Source organism: Heliangelus exortis, chromosome 21 (genome assembly GCF_036169615.1).
Source record: "Heliangelus exortis chromosome 21, bHelExo1.hap1, whole genome shotgun sequence".
Lineage (NCBI taxonomy): Eukaryota > Metazoa > Chordata > Aves > Apodiformes > Trochilidae > Heliangelus > Heliangelus exortis.
The window spans coordinates 7,609,468-7,627,138 of NC_092442.1; the positions used below are offsets into that span (position 1 = coordinate 7,609,468).

The 17,671-nt window shown below is 45.7% G+C and overlaps 2 protein-coding genes across 2 annotated transcripts in view; one reads left to right on the forward strand and one right to left on the reverse strand.

Moving 5' to 3' along the window:
* Positions 1-17,671, forward strand: part of SPATA22 (spermatogenesis associated 22) — a 56,104-nt gene that overhangs the window by 31,561 nt on the left and 6,872 nt on the right. Inside the window, exons 10-11 of the transcript XR_011730091.1 lie at positions 10,974-11,087; positions 13,258-13,372. The gene's annotated coding sequence lies outside the window, so the exon portion shown is untranslated. The remainder of the gene's footprint in view (positions 1-10,973; positions 11,088-13,257; positions 13,373-17,671) is intronic.
* Positions 1-17,671, reverse strand: part of LHFPL7 (LHFPL tetraspan subfamily member 7) — a 59,117-nt gene that overhangs the window by 25,698 nt on the left and 15,748 nt on the right. The gene's annotated exons all lie outside the window — the stretch shown is intronic.

Here is a 17,671-nt window from a genome sequence, read left to right on the forward strand (position 1 = left end):
TCCAGATTCTTCAGACAACACAGGAAAACAAACAGCAGCCTTACAGACTTAATGGACTTTTAATGGATTCGATGGATTCTGCATCAGCAGTTCCTAATAGAACATCTAAAGAGGAAAAACTTCCTACCCATAGAGATTCCTAGGAGAACATGAACTGACAGTGCAAAGCCCTCTATTTGCAACCCTTTGATGCTGTGCAAGAGAACTCAATGACAAGACTCAAACTCTTCATCTCTTCTGAAAAGTCATTGAGTTTTCAGGGGATGGCAACCAAGCCATGTCCCTGCCACAGGCGTGTCACGTACCCCAGCAGTCAGCAGTGGCAAAAGGCACCAGCAAACCCCATGAAGTCCATGACCTCTGTGATCAGGGCTATTCAACTCAACTCCCCAGAGCTGATGAAGGGGAAACACAGAAACTAGGGCTGGAAGTCTGCTTCCATGCCCAGAGGGAGACTGTGGTTTTACATGGGGAGTTGTTCTGCAGTTATCAAAAAAAAGACAAAGCCTAAAATTCCTTTGTTGAATGCAGATAGGCAGCAGTGGTAACACATTCCTCCTAGTCACATATCCTTGACTTTGTTATTTTTGCATAATCTTTTAACTTTGACTATTGATAAAGAAATTGGTTTACAAACCAGAGAGTAAATCACCATTCACTGCTGAGCAACTATTGTGCATCTCATTTGCAAGGCAGCTTTCAAGCTTTTTTTTAAAATCAGTTTGGCTTGACATTTTGTTTTCCTGCTATTATTTATGAGCTGTATCTTATGAATGGATTATGTAAAATAGTTTAATTCCAGTTGTTGCAATTCCTCAGATGCCATCACACAAAAGCTTGCTTTGTGTGGAACACTCAGGTCCAGATTTTGTTCTCAGTGGTGCTGATACAAATTAGATCATCATCCACTGTGATCAAAAGGGCTTTCCTCAGATTTACAACTGTTACGAGCATTTAGGAAAAAATCCAAGCAATGTTGTTCTTAGAGTAAGCAAAGGCACAGCACTACCTCTCAGCAGCACGTTTTACAGATGGGGTTAACACAGCTTACCCAGTGTGCTCAGCTCAGTGACTGAACCTGGTGATTCTTGTTGCAAGGAATTATCAACTGCATTCAGCTGTGACTTAATTGCTTTTGTTAGAACATGTCAGAAAGGTGGATGGGTGGATTTCGTAACATTTGCTAAGATTTTGGGTGCATTCAGTCACTTTCAAGCAACTAAAACCTCAGTGGATAATTAAAGCAAGTGCATTAAGTCTCCTTCTGAGGGCAAGTGTTGCAGTGAGAGAGCATGCTACTACTATAGGATATCAACAGCTTTTAAGCCTTTGCATGTAAAAACTAGCTCCAGATGCCAAAAAAATCTTGCCAATTATTACTCTCCATTTCACAGGTTTCTCTGATCTCTCAGCATCTCCCTTCACACCTGAGTGTGGAACACAGAAAGTGTGAAAACAAGAGCTTAGCTGCTAAGGGGCACTTGGTATGTATTTGTGCTATTTATTTCCCTGCAGTAGCTGATAGTTCATTTCTCAGGATGAAGCACAGTGTGGCCTGCAGCTGTTGTAGATAAGGTGTGATGTCACACAAAGGCAAGAGAAGGAACAGTAGCTACAAATGTCTGCTTTGCATTGGCTTGCTTGAGTTACTGCTCTGTGGTTGCCTGGACTCAGGTCACTCAGTCAAGTGCTCAGTTCCTGCACTCACAGAATCACAAAATCATAGAATTATTGAGGCTGAAAAAGACCTCTGAGATCAAGTCCAGCCTGTGACCTAACACCACATCAGCTAGACCATGGCACTGAGTGTCACATCAGCCTTTCCTTAAACACCTTCAAGGAGGGTGGCTTCACCACTTCCCTGGGCAGTCCGTTCCAGTGTCTGATCCAATGTCTGATCACTCACCCAGTGTTTTGTCAGAGCCCAACCTGGGAAGTAGCCTCTGGCCCATGGGAAGCAGCCTGTACTCTGCCCCTGGTAGCCAAACTGGCTACAGGGAAATAGGTATGGCTAATTTGTATGACATCGTTGTGACAACACAGAGCCATGAAGATGACAGATGTCACAAAAGCCATTATAGGGCAATTCTTCAAAGCTGTCTGCATCACAGGTGAAGGCAAAAGGCACACGGTTTTGTGCATGTAAAAGCAGCAGTTGCAGCCAGAGGCCTGCAGACTGCACATTTGCACAACTAGAGCTCCTGGGTTTGAAGAAGTGTCTTTCAGCTGAGTTACTCAGAGCCTTCCAGGCTTGCCTGGCTTTGCATTCAGGCAAGGTGAGCAGGTGGGACCTGCACGGCCCAGACTGATGCCTGAGGCCTCACACTGCATGGCCAACAAGTTTTTGGTGGTGCTCTGCTGCTCCCATCAGAGCTCCTTCCTGTTTAAACTATAAAGGTCCCAAGACAGGGAGTAATCCTGCACAAGGCCCTCAAGAGTAACTTATCCTTACGTAGAAAGGCACCTTATTTTAATGGCACACCATGCTAGGCATGATACAATTTAAATGTTCTTCACTGGTTACAAATGTGACCTTCATTAACTCCGTCTTTGTGTGCCTAGATCTATAGGAACAGCTCATTGCCTTTTCAATTTAATTTAATTTGAATGATAATTTAAAAGTTGTTTGATGCAAATGCGACCATCTGCATCCTGGCAGCTGACATACTTTTTAAAGATGAGTTTGGTGGTGGGGCTGAGGGGGGAGGTTGATGGGGAATAAGAGCCATGGGCTTTGCCAGGGGGTTTACTGTGGGGTGTGGAGCACCCCAGAAGCAAGCTGTGAGTGCCTAGGGGCTGAGTGGGAAAGAGGAGAGAAGCTGAGGCAAGCAGGTGTTAGTTTTAAGTGTTGTATGTGACTGTTTTAAGTGTAGAGCAGTGATCACAAGTCATCAGACCATCCCAGCTCATGGTACTTCTTGTCAACTGGGTCACAGCAACTGCCCCAGGTATGTGCTTGAGAGACTTGCTGCAACAAAAACCATGTTGTAGCTTAAACTGCTGGGAGAAGCTGTGCTGTGCAGTACTGAGTGCTGGTTGTTGGTTGTTCACAGTCACTCCTTGTCTGCCAAACTTTGAATAACTTGATAAAGCCAAAACCCTTAAATGTTGCATTGACTTTTCTAGAACTTGATCTGGGTTGACTGCTGACTTCCTCCTTAGGAAATAGGATAAAATGGGCTCTGTGTCCAATTCAAGCTCTTGAAAAGGAGCCAGGTGAACCATTTTGCCCCTAATGCTTCCCTGCTGGCAGCTTTGGACAGGTAGGATGGGAGGGGAGCTCCTTGCTTAGCTCTTAGTCTGCAACAGTAGTGCTTCTACCCAGCACCCTAGGGAGTCATGCCTGGAGACCAGGGTCCCATGTGGCTCCAACAAAACCTCTGTGAACTCTACTGGAAGGGCTAGGAAAGGGAAGGGAGCCAGGGAAGGAATTAAAAGAAGTAATTTTCTCTCCTGTACCCTAAAAATCTCCTGCATTTGAAATAATGCTTTTTTTGGCACCTGTGTGCAATAGCCATTGCCCAGGTGCTCATGGGAATGTGGCTGAAAGCTTTTAGCTAAATTTGCAAGCATCATCTCCCTTGCCATTGCAAATCTAGATGAGGGAAATGAGAAAAATGACCCTTTCTAATCAGAAGGGGTGGTTGGGTTAGTGTTATCTCTGGCACAGGAGATCTGCTTTTAATTCTTACTACAACCCTATGCTCAGGAAAAGCTGCATCATCTCTTCTGATTTTTAGTGCAACTCAAGCATTGCCATTCCTGCAAGAACAGATCAAGCCCATCTCTGTTCTGAGGGCAGCACTGTGTGCTGCTGTCTTCTCAAAAGCAAAAAAAAAAGTGTGTGCTACTTCAGCACAGTAAAGTAGTAAGTATGACCTATGCCAAAGCAGTGTGGAGGATGACAGATCCATTATTAAAATAAAAATGGAAGTTAGGAACTGCAGGGTTTGTTGTCTTAAGCCTAGAAGCTGAGCAAACTATTGTTAGGAAACCATCACAACACCTTTCTATTGCAGAGACTTAACTACTGATGCATTTATCTAACATTTTTCTTGCCCTTCATTTAAAACCATGTTTTCTGTTATTTCTCTTGTGTTCCCTAAATTGGGACATGAGAAATCACAACATCTTTGACAGCAAAAGCAATTGCCTAGAACTCCCCTACGGCTCAGTTGTCTTAATGCATCGTGTTTCAGGTGCCTCTGAGAGCTGAGTTAATCACTCAGGAATACCAAAGCTTGGAGATTCTTGTGAGGCTGCATCTTAGGTAGCAAGATGCACAAATGACTTTGTTAAAACATGGTCCCACTTGAAACTCATTTTACAAGCAATCTCTTGGCATCTCTGGCTCTTCATCTGGTGGTAGAAAACTAGATGGAGCAAACTGATTTTTAATGGATGGCTCTTATTCTGCAGTTTATATTTTAACTGTATTTATGGGTGTTAAAAAATGTTACTTAAAGCAGCTTTTGGAAACAAGCAAGAGAGGTACCAGTTTTTTTATATGAGAGATCAGACTGAGTGAGTGAGGTGAACAGAGAGACTTCCCAAGATGGGTGGAAACAGAAGCTTTAAATTGCAACTGTAAAGCTGATTTCTGATCCTTCTGCTTCTTGCTGAACCCATTAGAGAAACACTTAACAGGAAAAGGCAACACCCCCAGGAGAGCCTTCCACCTCCTGTAGAGATTTGGAAGAAAGCTCACATCTACCCATTAGAAAAAACTACTTTTAAGTTCAAATTATGGATCCAAACAACATATGCTGGAGCTGAACACAGTCTTGCTGGGAGGGGATTTGCCAAATCTAAGGCTGCTCTATCAGTAAATAATAAACTTAATTAGGCTCCTTCCCTCTGGAGCACCCAGTTTTGTGACAGTGATACAGCAGGGCATCAGAGCCTCTCTTCTTAGCAGATGTTTGGGACAACACTGAAGTGTTTAAAGAAACCAAAACCACTTTTCTTGAGAACAGCCAGTTATAGACAGTCACGTTATTTGTGGTTGTATTTTCCTATCACTGTACATCAGCTGCTTCTGAAAAAAAAAGAAAGGGAAAGAATTAAATGGCAGCTGGTGTCCCTACTGTGCATTGCTATGCAAGCCAGGGAAAGCAGTTATTTTATACAAATGCTGATTGCAATGTGAGAAAACTGGACACCGTTTTTCTCACAATACTTAGTTTCCTGGTATCAAACATCTCTTTGATAGAAACCTTATAGTTTGGCTTCTAAGAGGCAAAATCACTTTAACTGGTGTGTTAGAAGGACTGCAGATTTCATCTGTCACTGAAAATCCTTCTGTGCTTCCTCTACAAACACACCAAACATCAAATGATGGAGCTCTTCCAAGGCTGTCAGCTTAAATATCCTTTTCTGGGTTTCTGGCATGGGAGTTGCTTAAAATGGGAAGTTTCAGAAACATAGATGAGAAGACTTCTGTTTCACCTTTGTGCTTGCTACAAAACCTGCCACTACACACATTGCCCCTTGCTGGTAGTTCAGCTGCAAGGCAGGGAATTCATCTATTTCTCCCCTCTGAATCTCTCAGCTTTGGTTCTTCCTTCTGTGAAACTGTTGAAACCAAAGGAAATGGATGGTGCTTTTCTGCCCAGCCCGGCTGCTGAGCTGTGGCTGACACACCATTTAGTCCCCTGAACAACCAGCAACACAAGGACAAGGGGGGGCTCTTAGTGCCTTTGTTATAAGAGGAGAATTTTTGCACTGCTGGGGTAGGAACCCCCCAACAGCTTGGTAGCAGAGCCCTTTCCCCCTCGTGTCCTCATAAATTAAACATAACGGCTGCCGCCCGCTCCTGCAGACAGCAGTGTTCTAATAAATCATGTAAATAGAGTCTAGGAGATTCACTGCCCTTTATTTCACTTGAGTCCCGTAACTCAGCTGTTAATTGGATCTGAAATAAAATCTATTTTACCAAATGTTCCCTAAGCAGGATCCTGGGAAGTCCTCTCCAGAATAACCTATAGCATCTCCCTCTTTGTTTTGCTCCTGTCCAGCACTAAGGAGGAGAGCAGTGTGGCAGCATGGCCAAGACCAATAGAAATTTCCTTCCTTGTGGCCTCTCCCAGACTTCTCCTGTCTGGCTGTCAGTGTCCTGGGGAAGATTCCTGCTGTTTTTTGCAATGGCAGCACAGCTGCCAATGCTGGATTGCTCCTGCTTCTAGTCCCAAAGCAGCAATTTCCAAGGGGCCTGGCAAAGCATAAGCCCTTTGGAGCAATTATATGAGGCTGCTGGGGCTGTTCTAACCAGCAAATGTTTTGCCCTAGCAGCAAGCTTGTTTTTCAGAAAGATCTTAGAAAGTTCTGGTGATTTAATTGGTGTAGTGCACCTTTTCAGCTGGGAATTTCGTTGATGAAACAGGCATGGGATGTAAACCCAAAAAGTGTTTGGAGGGTTTTCTTCCCTGGGGAAAGGGAACATAAGATTTTCTATTTGCTTCTTGCTTTCTACTAACTGCAACACAGAGGCAACTTCAGGCATTTTTAGGATAGCTGTTTAAAGAGATTAATAAAACCTGCACCATGGAACCGAGGAAGGGCAAGCTTTTTGTCACCATTTTCTCTCAAAATTGAAAACCATTTAGCAAGATTCTCTGCTAGGTCTCTTGCCTAGAACTTGTCACCTCTCTAGTCCTGCCCTGTGCAGAGTGGGTGGCAGCAGCTTGGGATGTCACCTCTGTTCCCTGCACGGCTCCTGGTCTGTGCCTTGTGCATGGAGAGCAGAGTGAGGCTGCAGCCTCGCCCAGGTCACATCCCCAGCAGAGCCACAGCGCTTTGGCGACTGTTTTTATTGTTTATAGACCCAACCTGAATCAGTATCTAGGAGCAACAGCTACATAATTAGCTTTGGCAATTAGCACTGCTTAACTGAAGCTGCTGCAGGACCAAAGGCTCTTTTTTAGACTGCAGCAGCAGCAATTACCATTTCATTAGAATAACAAGCCTAGCTAGACTTCTGAGCCTGCCTGGGTCTGCTGATCTAATTTTGGGATCCATCAATAAAACCCCAGGGGTGTTGAAGTGTGAGATGCATTGAGTCTTTCACCACCATGTTTGAAAAGCCTGACTGGGAAGTGACAGGAAGATTTTGACTTTTCTTGGCTAGTTAATGACCATTTTGGTGTTATGTGTGAGGTATCACCAGGCAGCACCAACTGCAGAAAAAGCAGACAGGTGTAACTGGGGCTGCACAGCCCAGAGATTGAAACTGGGGCCTTACTGGACACTGGGAGGCAGAGGTGGTTCAGGGAGGTTCTTCCACCTCTAGGTTTCAGGTTCTACCTCCAATCTAGTAGTAAAGAAAGTAGAAATAATTTTTCTGTCTTACATGTACCCCCCAGGGAACATCCTTTTTGCTAGTTTCCCAAAGGAGAATATCTTTCTGTGCCAGTTTCATATTCAGTTCTTTGGCTGGTTTCTGCCTGAAAAATAATGCATATTTTTTTTAAAATCCACTTTTTTTTTATTTTCTAATTTTCTAAGTCTTGCCTGCAACTGTGGCTTGTGGTTCCTTCACCTTAAATCTGAGGTCAGTTCTGCCTTGAGGGGAAGGGGCTGTCACTGCACAGCCAGGGTAGGAGTTGATCCCTCCTGTACCACTCTTGGACATCAGGGAGTGAGGAAGGTAGAGATGCACTACTTGCACAAACAGTGCCAGGTTCAAAAGCCATTAGCTATAATATAATGATGGGCCCTCCCTACCCACGTTTGTGCATATTAAACTCCAGCTAACATACCAAACAGTATTTAGTGGTTTTGCAAGGAAATACCACTATAGAATCAGCAGGACATACCTTTTTTTTTTTTTTTTTTTTTTTTTTTTGGCTGTTCTTTGGCATAACACAAGGGGGAAAAAGCTCAAAAACTCACAACATTCTGCTATGAAGCTTTCAAATATCCTGAGGGTTGTTTTCCATCACAGCTGTTAGTATAGCCTCTTTTCTTTGCAACCTGCTTTGCTGTTTTCTGTGCTTTACTATAACCAGTAATTATCAGTAAACTGGAAGCTTGTTTGAAAAATAGGAACAGAGCAGTACTGCTGAAGAGACTGATACAATAAAGCCAGGAACTTTCTAAATACAAGTTTGATTGGAAAGTTGCAGCCAACAACATGGAGGGCTTTGCTGTCTTTCTTCTGAATCAATTCTCTTGAGGTATGAAGGAACATTCCTCTGGGATATACATTGCATTTCCCTAAGGGCTTTCTCAAAAGAGCCTGTTTCTGGACATGCCAGAAAAACAGGAATGCTTTTCTACTTCCTGAAGATTGCAGCTTACTAAGGAGAAAAGTAGTTCCTCCGTTCAGTTTACTTTGGTGACATGAGAAGTTTTTATTTATGGCTGTACATCAGGGTTGGGATTTTCAAGGGGGAAGAATAAGACAAAAATCTCTGATCTTGCCCCTTGAAGCTTCCTTGAAGTTCCTGCCACTGAGCTGTGTGGAAGGAAAAGAGCTTGGCAATGGGACACCCATGTGCAAGCTGGGGACAGGCTCCCTCCCAGTGACGTTGGTGTCCAACACCCTCTCACCCTTTGACCCCAGCACTGGTCACCATGGGCAGCGATTGTCACAGCTCATTACACAGTAGGAATGTGGAAGCTCAGTGACCTTTCCCAGAGGGAGAGGCAGAAAAGCAACGACACAAGAGAGGGCAGAAAATGTTGTACACTTCAGAAGATAAATAATTGAATGCTATTGTGATGGAAAACACTGGGCTGACAACAGGCAGGGACAAAGATTTTCCTTCTAGGGTGTGGGCTGTGGGACATGTGGGATTTGGTCATCTATTCTTTCAGATGGGTTCATCTTCCCTTCTTGGCCTCCCTTGGCTACCAGGGAAATGTTGTGAGCTGAGGACCAGCTCCTAGGTCCCAGTGACACTGAGACATGGGGGATCTGGGCACTGTAGCAATGCACTGAAGCAAAGATCAGAAGTGGAGAGCAGGGGGCACCTTGTGTGGCCACCTGCTGCCAGGCAAAGGAAGAAAGAGACCCAAATATGACATGTCTTGACTTCCTGAGTAGATTTAGAAAAGTTTTCAGCCTTTCTCTCCAAAGCTCCCCAGCTTCTGTAAGTGGGGGACTAGAGTCCCTGGGACTGTTCCCAGCTGTGACTCCAGTTTCTCCTTCAAACAGATCCAGGATTCCAACCACCTTGTTCCCCCTTCATTTCACTTCCAGTTTTTATTTAATCTGACTTCCCCAGTCTCCTGAGAGAAACTGATTAATTCTTTTCCCCTTCGTAGTCCCCCGAGTCCCTTGTTCAATCTTTCCCGCCTCAGTGAGATCTTAATAAATGCTGCCTGTGGCTGGAAGTGGGATTGGGTCTCAGAACTGTAATTAATTCTTTACTTCCTCCATTGCTTCAATATGCTATTTACAGCCATCAGCCTGTGCAGAAACACAGGTTTTCAGACTGCCTCCAACTTTTGCCTCTGATTAATGTGTTGTATCCACCTTGCTTTCTCCTTGTGCATTTCTTCATTTGCCTTGTACCCAGTTTACTGTCAACATATGGAGACACTTTAAAATGTAATCTCAGAGACAACAATTGTCAGGCTTTTCTCTTTGCTCATGCTCTGTTATTTGAAAGCCTCTTAGTCTGGGCTGGCTGCTGGTGACAGGACATCCAAACCCACTGCAGCAGCATGACTATGGTCTGTCTGTAATCCCCTAATTGCTTACTGTAGTTTCCAGCAGCAGCTTGCAGGATTTTAACTCTGACACACTGACTGTCAGCCCAGGGAGTGCTTTGGAGGCACTGCACAGGAGGAGGAGGGTGTAAGCAACTTGGAGGGAGGTGAATAAGACACAGCAGAAATAATTAGGAGAATTGGAAGGTCTGAATGAGAAAAAGCTATTTGAAGGCTTTGTGGTTGTTGGCTGATCAGCAGAGGGGAGCACAGGGAATGCCTGAAGCCTGTTAACACTACAGAATTATGCAGGGTGATACCATGGAGTATAAATAGGAGTGGACTGAAATTAACCTAAGGATAATTGGGCTGAGTGGGAGAGCTGCTCCTTGCTGGCTGGGGCAGCCTTGACTGGCAGGGATGGAAGCCCTCAGTGCTGGCTCTGTTTTATACTGAGAGATGTGTCTCAGCCTTCTGCCCAGGACCTGATCAGGGTTTCAGCAGTGAACTGGAAAGCTGCATTCAATATGCCAGTGAGGGAACAAATGCAAATTTCCTCCTTCTCTCTCTTTTGGGTGAGATTTATGCCACCTCCACATATGCAGCCTCCTGGCAGCAATAAATCACAGAGGGGGGTGAGGGAAAGCTGCAAGGGAACAGTTACCCTGCAGTTTCTGTGTGAGGGGCAGGGAGATGGGATGTGTAGGGATCAGCCAGCCACTCCCAGCCTTGCAACCCCAGCATCTGCAGCCTGGTCCAGCACACACTCCCACTCTTTCCCACCAATACACCAGAGACAATGCCCTGCCCCAGAGCCTGGGGAAACAGAGGGGGGATTTACTTTGCCTCACCCACTGGGACCTGCTGAAAATATACATGGGATGGAGGGCCTGGCTCAGCCCAAACTATGGCAGTTACTGGTAATGGGCATTTACTCTGCTCACCTTGCACTCCTGGCACAGCTTTCTTCACCTCTCTGTCACCTGACAGAGGTGCCTGGGTTTAGCTCAGAGAAAGCAGAAGAGCCACAGGGAGCAGCAGGAGCATGAAGCAAATCTGCCCTAAGGGAGTGTCTCATTTTGGGGCTGGAGAGCCTCCAGCAGACCCCTCTCCTTGGGCACTGTCAGCAGTGCTGTCGGGTGTCTTCACCTCTGCAGGGCAAAGCAGAAAGGGAAGCAAGGCAAGGCCATGGATGGGCACTGCTCTTGGTACTTGTACCAACCCTACAAGGCACCAGCTCAGAGCTCTACTCCATTTCTCAACTCCCTGACAAAAATGCCCAGCTGATCTGAGAAAACCTTCTTGTCTTTCCTTTGTAGCCTCAGCCACCTCCAAGCCTTACCTTGCAGCCCCCCTGCTCCAGGGACTGTGGCCAAGCAGCTGTCAGGACTGGAGACACAGGAGATGCTGAGTAGCCCTCACACTGGCCACAGGTGAGCACAGGGAGACACAAAGGGGACAAGTTGCCTTCAGTGTGTCATGCTGAGCCTGATATGCTCTGCTCCTCACCACCCCTGCAGCTTGGCAGGGCTCAGCCAAGGGAATGAGCCCTACTCTGGAGGAGCTGGGTTCAGCCTCTGGGAAAGGCATTTGGCTGTTGGCTGTAAGCACCTGACTGTGGTTTAATCCATTCTGAGTGCACTGCTCTGACAAGTCCCCAGCAGAAGTAGGACAGCTAAAAATACTCAGCACACAAAGAAAGAAGTAATTTGGGTAGGGCTGAACCAAAGTGATTTATCTCAAAAGTGCAAAATGTGGTCTCATCAGGTCAAGCATCAGAAAAGGAGCAAAGATGGGAACCAGTGGCAGGGCTTGAGAAAAGCAGCAAAACTGCAATATTTGGCTAAACTTTGCAGCAAGAGCTGCAGAGCCTGTACCAGCAAAGCAGGGAGATGCCTGCTGGTTTCCCCACCATACGCTGACTTTACCTTCACTGTCAGTCTAAATTCTGCCAATTATTAAATTATCCAACTTGCAGCAGGAATGTAGTTAGATGTGATCCAAATGGTGTCACTACAATTATGGTAATTATCTGAAAACAAGCCAATTACTTTCCTCCTCTTCATGCCAGTTGGTACCAAGATAGCAGCTGTTCAAGGCAAATTTGTTATCACATTACTGTACATTTGCTAAAGGTTGAGGTTATAGATTCTACCCTTCTCTTAAATATTAAAAATTCTATAAAGTCACGGAGTGTATAATGTATTAGAATTTATTTTTTTTTAATGTCAGGAAGGGAGAAATTTCTTTTCGATGCTGAAAGAAGCAGTGGGAAAGTGATTTACTAATGATTGCTGGCTGGAAATGTGTACTTTGCAATCAGCATACAACTGAGCTATAAATTAAACTGTGTCAGCTTATTACCTCTACTCATGTAAAAGGAACTAAATGCAGAAGTTTTCTGAGGATCTTTTACATTTCTCTTCAGTTTTTGGCATTTGGGATGCTCAAGGCATCTTGCAGGATTGGCCCCTCCACTGGATTCATTCTCAGCAGCTTGTTCAGTTTGTCAAGTGCTTTGGCTCATTTAGTCGTGTGAGAAGCAGCAACACTCACTGATGGAGAGTGACTGCAAAGGAGGGCTCAGCACTGCCTGCAGCCCCTGAGCATTGCCCCAGGCAAAGCAACTTGGGCCAACATCTGGCTGAGCCATGAGAATCTCTTCCTCCACGAAGAGACTCCTGAAAAGTCATGGTATCAAGGCAACATTAACTTTGATGTGTTCCTACTAAGGACAGCCTTGCTTAAATTGCTGAAGATGTCATAACATCCAGAGCCCACCACTTGCAGCTACTGTCAGAGGTGCAAATGAAGTGCCCTTGGACCACAGATCAGCATGACCTCTGGTTTTGCACAGAGATTCCTTGTAGAAACTAAGAGTCTTTCATCTCATGTTTGCTACCATACCCTCCCTTGGACTGACCTTAGGTTGGTTTCTTTCATGTGATGTTTTGAAATCCTTGGCTTTGTTTGTTGTGTGTAAAACACTTCTTTCAATAAATGTCAAGAGCAGACTGAAGACAATTAAATGGTGGAAAGCAGAGATATTACCTTTTGGCTTGAACAGTATTTTCATGACAACTGAACGAATCAGCTATGAAAAATGTGTTTCCTTCTCTGTGCTCCAGGTACAAGCCAGTAGGATCTGTTTATATCTGCAGGCTTAACATACACCCTCCTGCATCTGTAGTTCCCTGCAGCTTGTGAGAAGTTAAACAGCCAATGCACAGGGCAGAGCTCAGTTCCTGGGAGCAAGTTAGTGGCATTAGCCTGCTGCTTTGCTTGAAATAATTAGCCTTGCTCACAGATGACCTTCACAGCAAGCCCTAAAGGTTGACAGATTTGGGTTATATTGGAGCGACAGAGAGAAGCACATTTCAAAGTGCTCCTCCTGGAGAAATCCCAGCTGCTCACTCCACCATCAGCCTCAGGAGCTGGATCTGGGCATAGCAGTGCTCACATGTTTGCAAAAAGGGGGTTTCTCACTCCTGCAGACCCCAGGGGATGGATGCAGCTGCTGAGCTCCACCACATCCCTAGATGCACCTGGTACCTTTCCACTATTCTTAACTGATACCATTTGCTTTCTGATTTTCTTTCCCAGAAAGTCCCTGTTCCTGTGGGAGTGACATGCCAGGACTCTCTTCTTTGTGGCTGTGTCCAGTTCCTACTAACCTGGCAATGTGTGAAATATGAAATACCACCTTGCACAGGAGAGGGTAGGTATGCTATTCCTTTCTTTTTGCCACTTGGTTCTTCCTTATTATAATCTAAGATTTATTTAATACCTTTAGCTTCTTGTGAAATCATTTTCACATTTGTTTACCCATTAAAACTCCTCAGTTGAGATTTCTCCCTGTTAAACAGCAATAAGGCATTCAGCCACAAGGGTTATATTTGATAGCACTAAAAAAAAAGGGAAAAAAATAAATCCAGGCAGTCCCCTGCCCAATTGTTAGCATTAGATATGAGTAAGTGTGTAAACAGGTTTCTGCTTATCAGTCCTGCTGCTATCTGCTGCACACTGCTCAGCCCTGCTAAATCCAATTTCCGAGAGGTTAGAGGAAGGAACTGTTTGCAGAAACACAGCAATACAAATCTCCAAAGCCCTCATTACGCTGATGTTGAAGGGAGAAATGCTACTGGACTCCTTCTGGTACCCAAAAATGACATTTACTTTTGTGACTTTGATTAGAATCAGCCCAGCTTTGCCATGGGATTGTTTCCTCCCATTTTCCTCTGCTTGTACACAGGGTCAGCAAAAGTGGCTGGCACTGGGCACAGGAGGGAGGTGCTCTGCACTGCACCCTGGCCCTGCAGCACAACTGTCACCTTTTGTTTCCCTCAAAACAGCTTGGATACTCCTCTTGGTAACACAAGCCTGCTGCCTCCCAAGTTCCCTGCACTGGGCATGGAGCCTTGTACCCTGAGTACAAGCTTGTTTTGTCTGGAGCTTTTTTCCAAAGCCTGGGTGTGGACAGATCCATCCCAGAGGAGCTGAACCCTCCGAGAGCCCTCTAGCACAGGGGAGGAAGGAACAGCACTGGCTGGAGCCTCTGACCTGGCTGCTGTAGGGAACAGGGAGAAGGATGCAGGAGCATCCAGGGCTATGAGGTGCCAAAGGCAAATGTGCCTCGGGCACGAGCTCCATGTTTAATCCCAAACAGAGCAATCAGGCAGCAGGCAGCTCACCTCTGCTCCCAACCCCTCCTGGAAAGGGCTGCTGCCCAGAAGTTCACTGCATCAGTAAGAATGCAAACTGTAAGCTGATTAGATATTCATAGATACTGTTTCTTGATTAGCTCACCATTAATATTTCAGTGTCAGAACTGGGTGCATACTGCCTCCCTGCTCTCTTCCTTCCTGCTTAATTAATTTTGACCATCGCCAACAACAGTCTCCGACAGATAGCAGGAATTAGAGTGGGCTGCTTTGTGACTTTGCTTGCTGTAAACAGCTGTTTGCAATTCCTTTTCATACATCACCCACCTATGACAAAGAGATCACAGTAGCAGAAAATGAGTGTCCCTCATAAGGACTTCAGAGCTCCAAAAGAACATTTGCTGATTTGAGGAAAATAATCAAAAAGACAATGTGGTAGGCACAACTCAGCAACAAGATTTGTGTCTCACCTAGTAATCTGCTGGCTGTTATGCCATTAAAAAAAAAAAAAAAAAAAAAAAAAAAAAAAAAAAAAAAAAAAAAATTTTTAAAAAGAAAGGGCCTTTGATTTAGGGTGGCTCGTAAAAGCCATCGTATCACCTGGCTGTGAGAGGATGTGCTGCTGGCAGCAACCCCAGCAGTGGTATGAGAAGCTCACTTCATAAAATGCAGGCTGCATGGCTGCCTAATTCACAGCACACACACCCAGGGCTGATAACATGGCATGCTGCTAATAGTCTGTTTGATTTTATTGACGTGCTCAAGATATATGGGGCCAGGAGGAGCAGTGAGGCAGAAATTATACAGTGGTGTTTGTACCAGGGAACCCATCTGCCTTCATCTGTCCTCCTCCTGGGCCTGAAGGCATGGGGAGCTTCTCCCGCATGACAGGAGGGCAGCTGCCACCTCCCAGGTCCACAGGGTTCTGACCCAACACACACTGGAGATGCTATCACAGTGTGCCTACCTGGGACCAAAGCAGCACCGAGTTTGCAGAAGCAAAATTTTGGCCCATCTTTGCTGCCACCTGAACTGCATGCTGCTGCAGAAAAACAATCCCTCTGCTACTGGATGTGCTCCGTGTCTCCATCCGTTGCTGCAGAGCATCCTGCCCTGTGCTCCAGCCTCTCCTTTCCCAGGAAATACACCCTGATGGGGACCCAAGGCAAGCAGAAAGGCAGGAAAGACGTGCTGCAGCCTTGCTCAGCTCCATCCCCTCCACACAGCAACTCAGGCTGTTAAACGCCTGGTCAGAACTCACCATCTGCTTCCAGTCTTCTAGGAATACTGCTGCATAATTCAGTCAAAAAGGAGAAGATCCATGTTTCACTGAATCGTAAGTCACTCTGCAAGTGGTTATATTTTTGTACCCCTATCAGGTGCAACAGGGGCTGTTTATTTTATGGGCTTCAGCAGCCAGAGCTGTGCTTCTGCCAAGGTTACGGCTGGGAGGGGAACACAATTAAATATTTCCTCACCATCCAAGACTTATCCATGTTTTTAGCTTTTTGGTTAGGCAAGGGAATAAAGCCCTGCAGGGCCAGGGCCTTTCTTCAGGAGTGCTTTAGTTGCAGAGCACAGATAATGTGCTGGCTTGGACCAGAAGAGCTGACCAAACTGTCAGCATGAAGCTGATTCCCAGTGGCAGTTAACATGCCAGATCTGCCCTTCCAGGGCAATGCTCAGAGCAATTTCTGCAGCACAGTGATTGCTGTCTAAACCAGGAACAAAATCCTGCTTATCCCAGCAGCTGGAGGAGCTATGGGGCTGCATCCCTCGCGTGCTGCCTTAGAAAGGTCAGATGAGATTAGTTCAAAGGAAAAGCCTAGCACAGTGCTCCATCTGAAGTGCCTGGGATGCAACTCACAAGATTCAAAAAAACCCAAAACTGACCTTCCACTATCCCACATTTTGTGCCCTCTCCCCAACCATCCATCCCTTGCAACCACTGTCCTTTCCTGGGTTAGTTTTTCACCTGCTCTTTCACTGCCCCAGATGTTCAGTCTTTTCAACAGATTTACTCCCTTGACTTTGAAAAGGGCTTCACTGTGTTTCCATCTGTGTTTACACTCAGTGTGGGGTAAATTTCTCCTTCTAGCATATCTGTTCCTTACCAGCAAAGAAATACAGCTCAGCATAGATTCAGACAGGAAGACAGAGCAAACCATTTCTGACCCAGCACTCACTGGGACCTGTGCTATGTGCCTGCACGAGGACAGAGACCTCTGCCAGACCACCTGCCTTATCAGACTCTGCAAAAAGGAAACAGGATCTGGCCCAGAGCCACCACTCACCGTGTCAGCTCTCAAGGCTGGCTCTCCAGCTCACCCACCACTGCCTGCCAGTTATTCAGGATATTGATGCCAAATGCTCATCTAGAGCAAGCAAACAGGACTGAAACACCCTGCATCCCACCAGAGGATCTGACCCAGGCAGCTGGTGCCATGCTGCTCAGCTCTGGCTGAAGGTCTTGGAAAGACCCATTTTGTCAGACCTCCACAGCTCCTTTCTCAGGGGAATCCTGTCTCTGACCATGTCTTCTCTTAAAGCAGGACTGGCTGATGCATGAACCCATCTGTTTCTAACTGCCCAGGCAATTTGTGACACAAAGGACAGTGAGCAGCTGCAGCCCAGATTTATCACCTTGCTCACCAAGGCTAGACCAACACATCCCCACTGTATGGCAACAGCAAGTGCCCCTGTAATGACTTTCCAGGTGGATCTACAGATAGTGTGAGCTTCATCTAATCTCAGAAAAACATTTGGAGACATGTGGAGGCTCAGTGCTTCAGCCTAAACTGATACCAACCTTCAGGTTTCTGGGCAGAGTGTTGCTGCTGGCAGACAGGTGTATGTGCTGTTCTCAGCACTGTGCCCAGCTCTGTCTTGACAGGTCCCTGCATCCACCTTTAGAGGGTAAACATCCTGCATTGTAGAATAAGGACCAGCTGCCTGCAAACTGAAGAGAGACTCACAGGCAAAGGGAAGCACATTCCCTCTGAAACTGGAGCATGGGTTTTCCCATCTAAAACACATGGCTCTGGCATGGTGCTGGCATTGTTGGGGCTGGCTGGTGTTTCCTCAGGGACAGCAGCTTTGGAGCTCCAGTGGCCCTCATTTTTTGTTGTCCCATTTATTACAAAGCACTGTTATTATTTGCAAAATACACCTTTTATGGACAGATACTGCATCCAAGTGCAATAACTGGTCTCAACTCAAATCCCTAGGAGAACTATTGAAAGAGAAGCAATTCAGCCACGTATTGACACGCTGAGGATTTCCCCAGGTTTAGGAGAATAGAAAATATGTTTTGTACAAGTGAACTAGTTCTTTGCTGCAGCATAAAACTGCTTTTC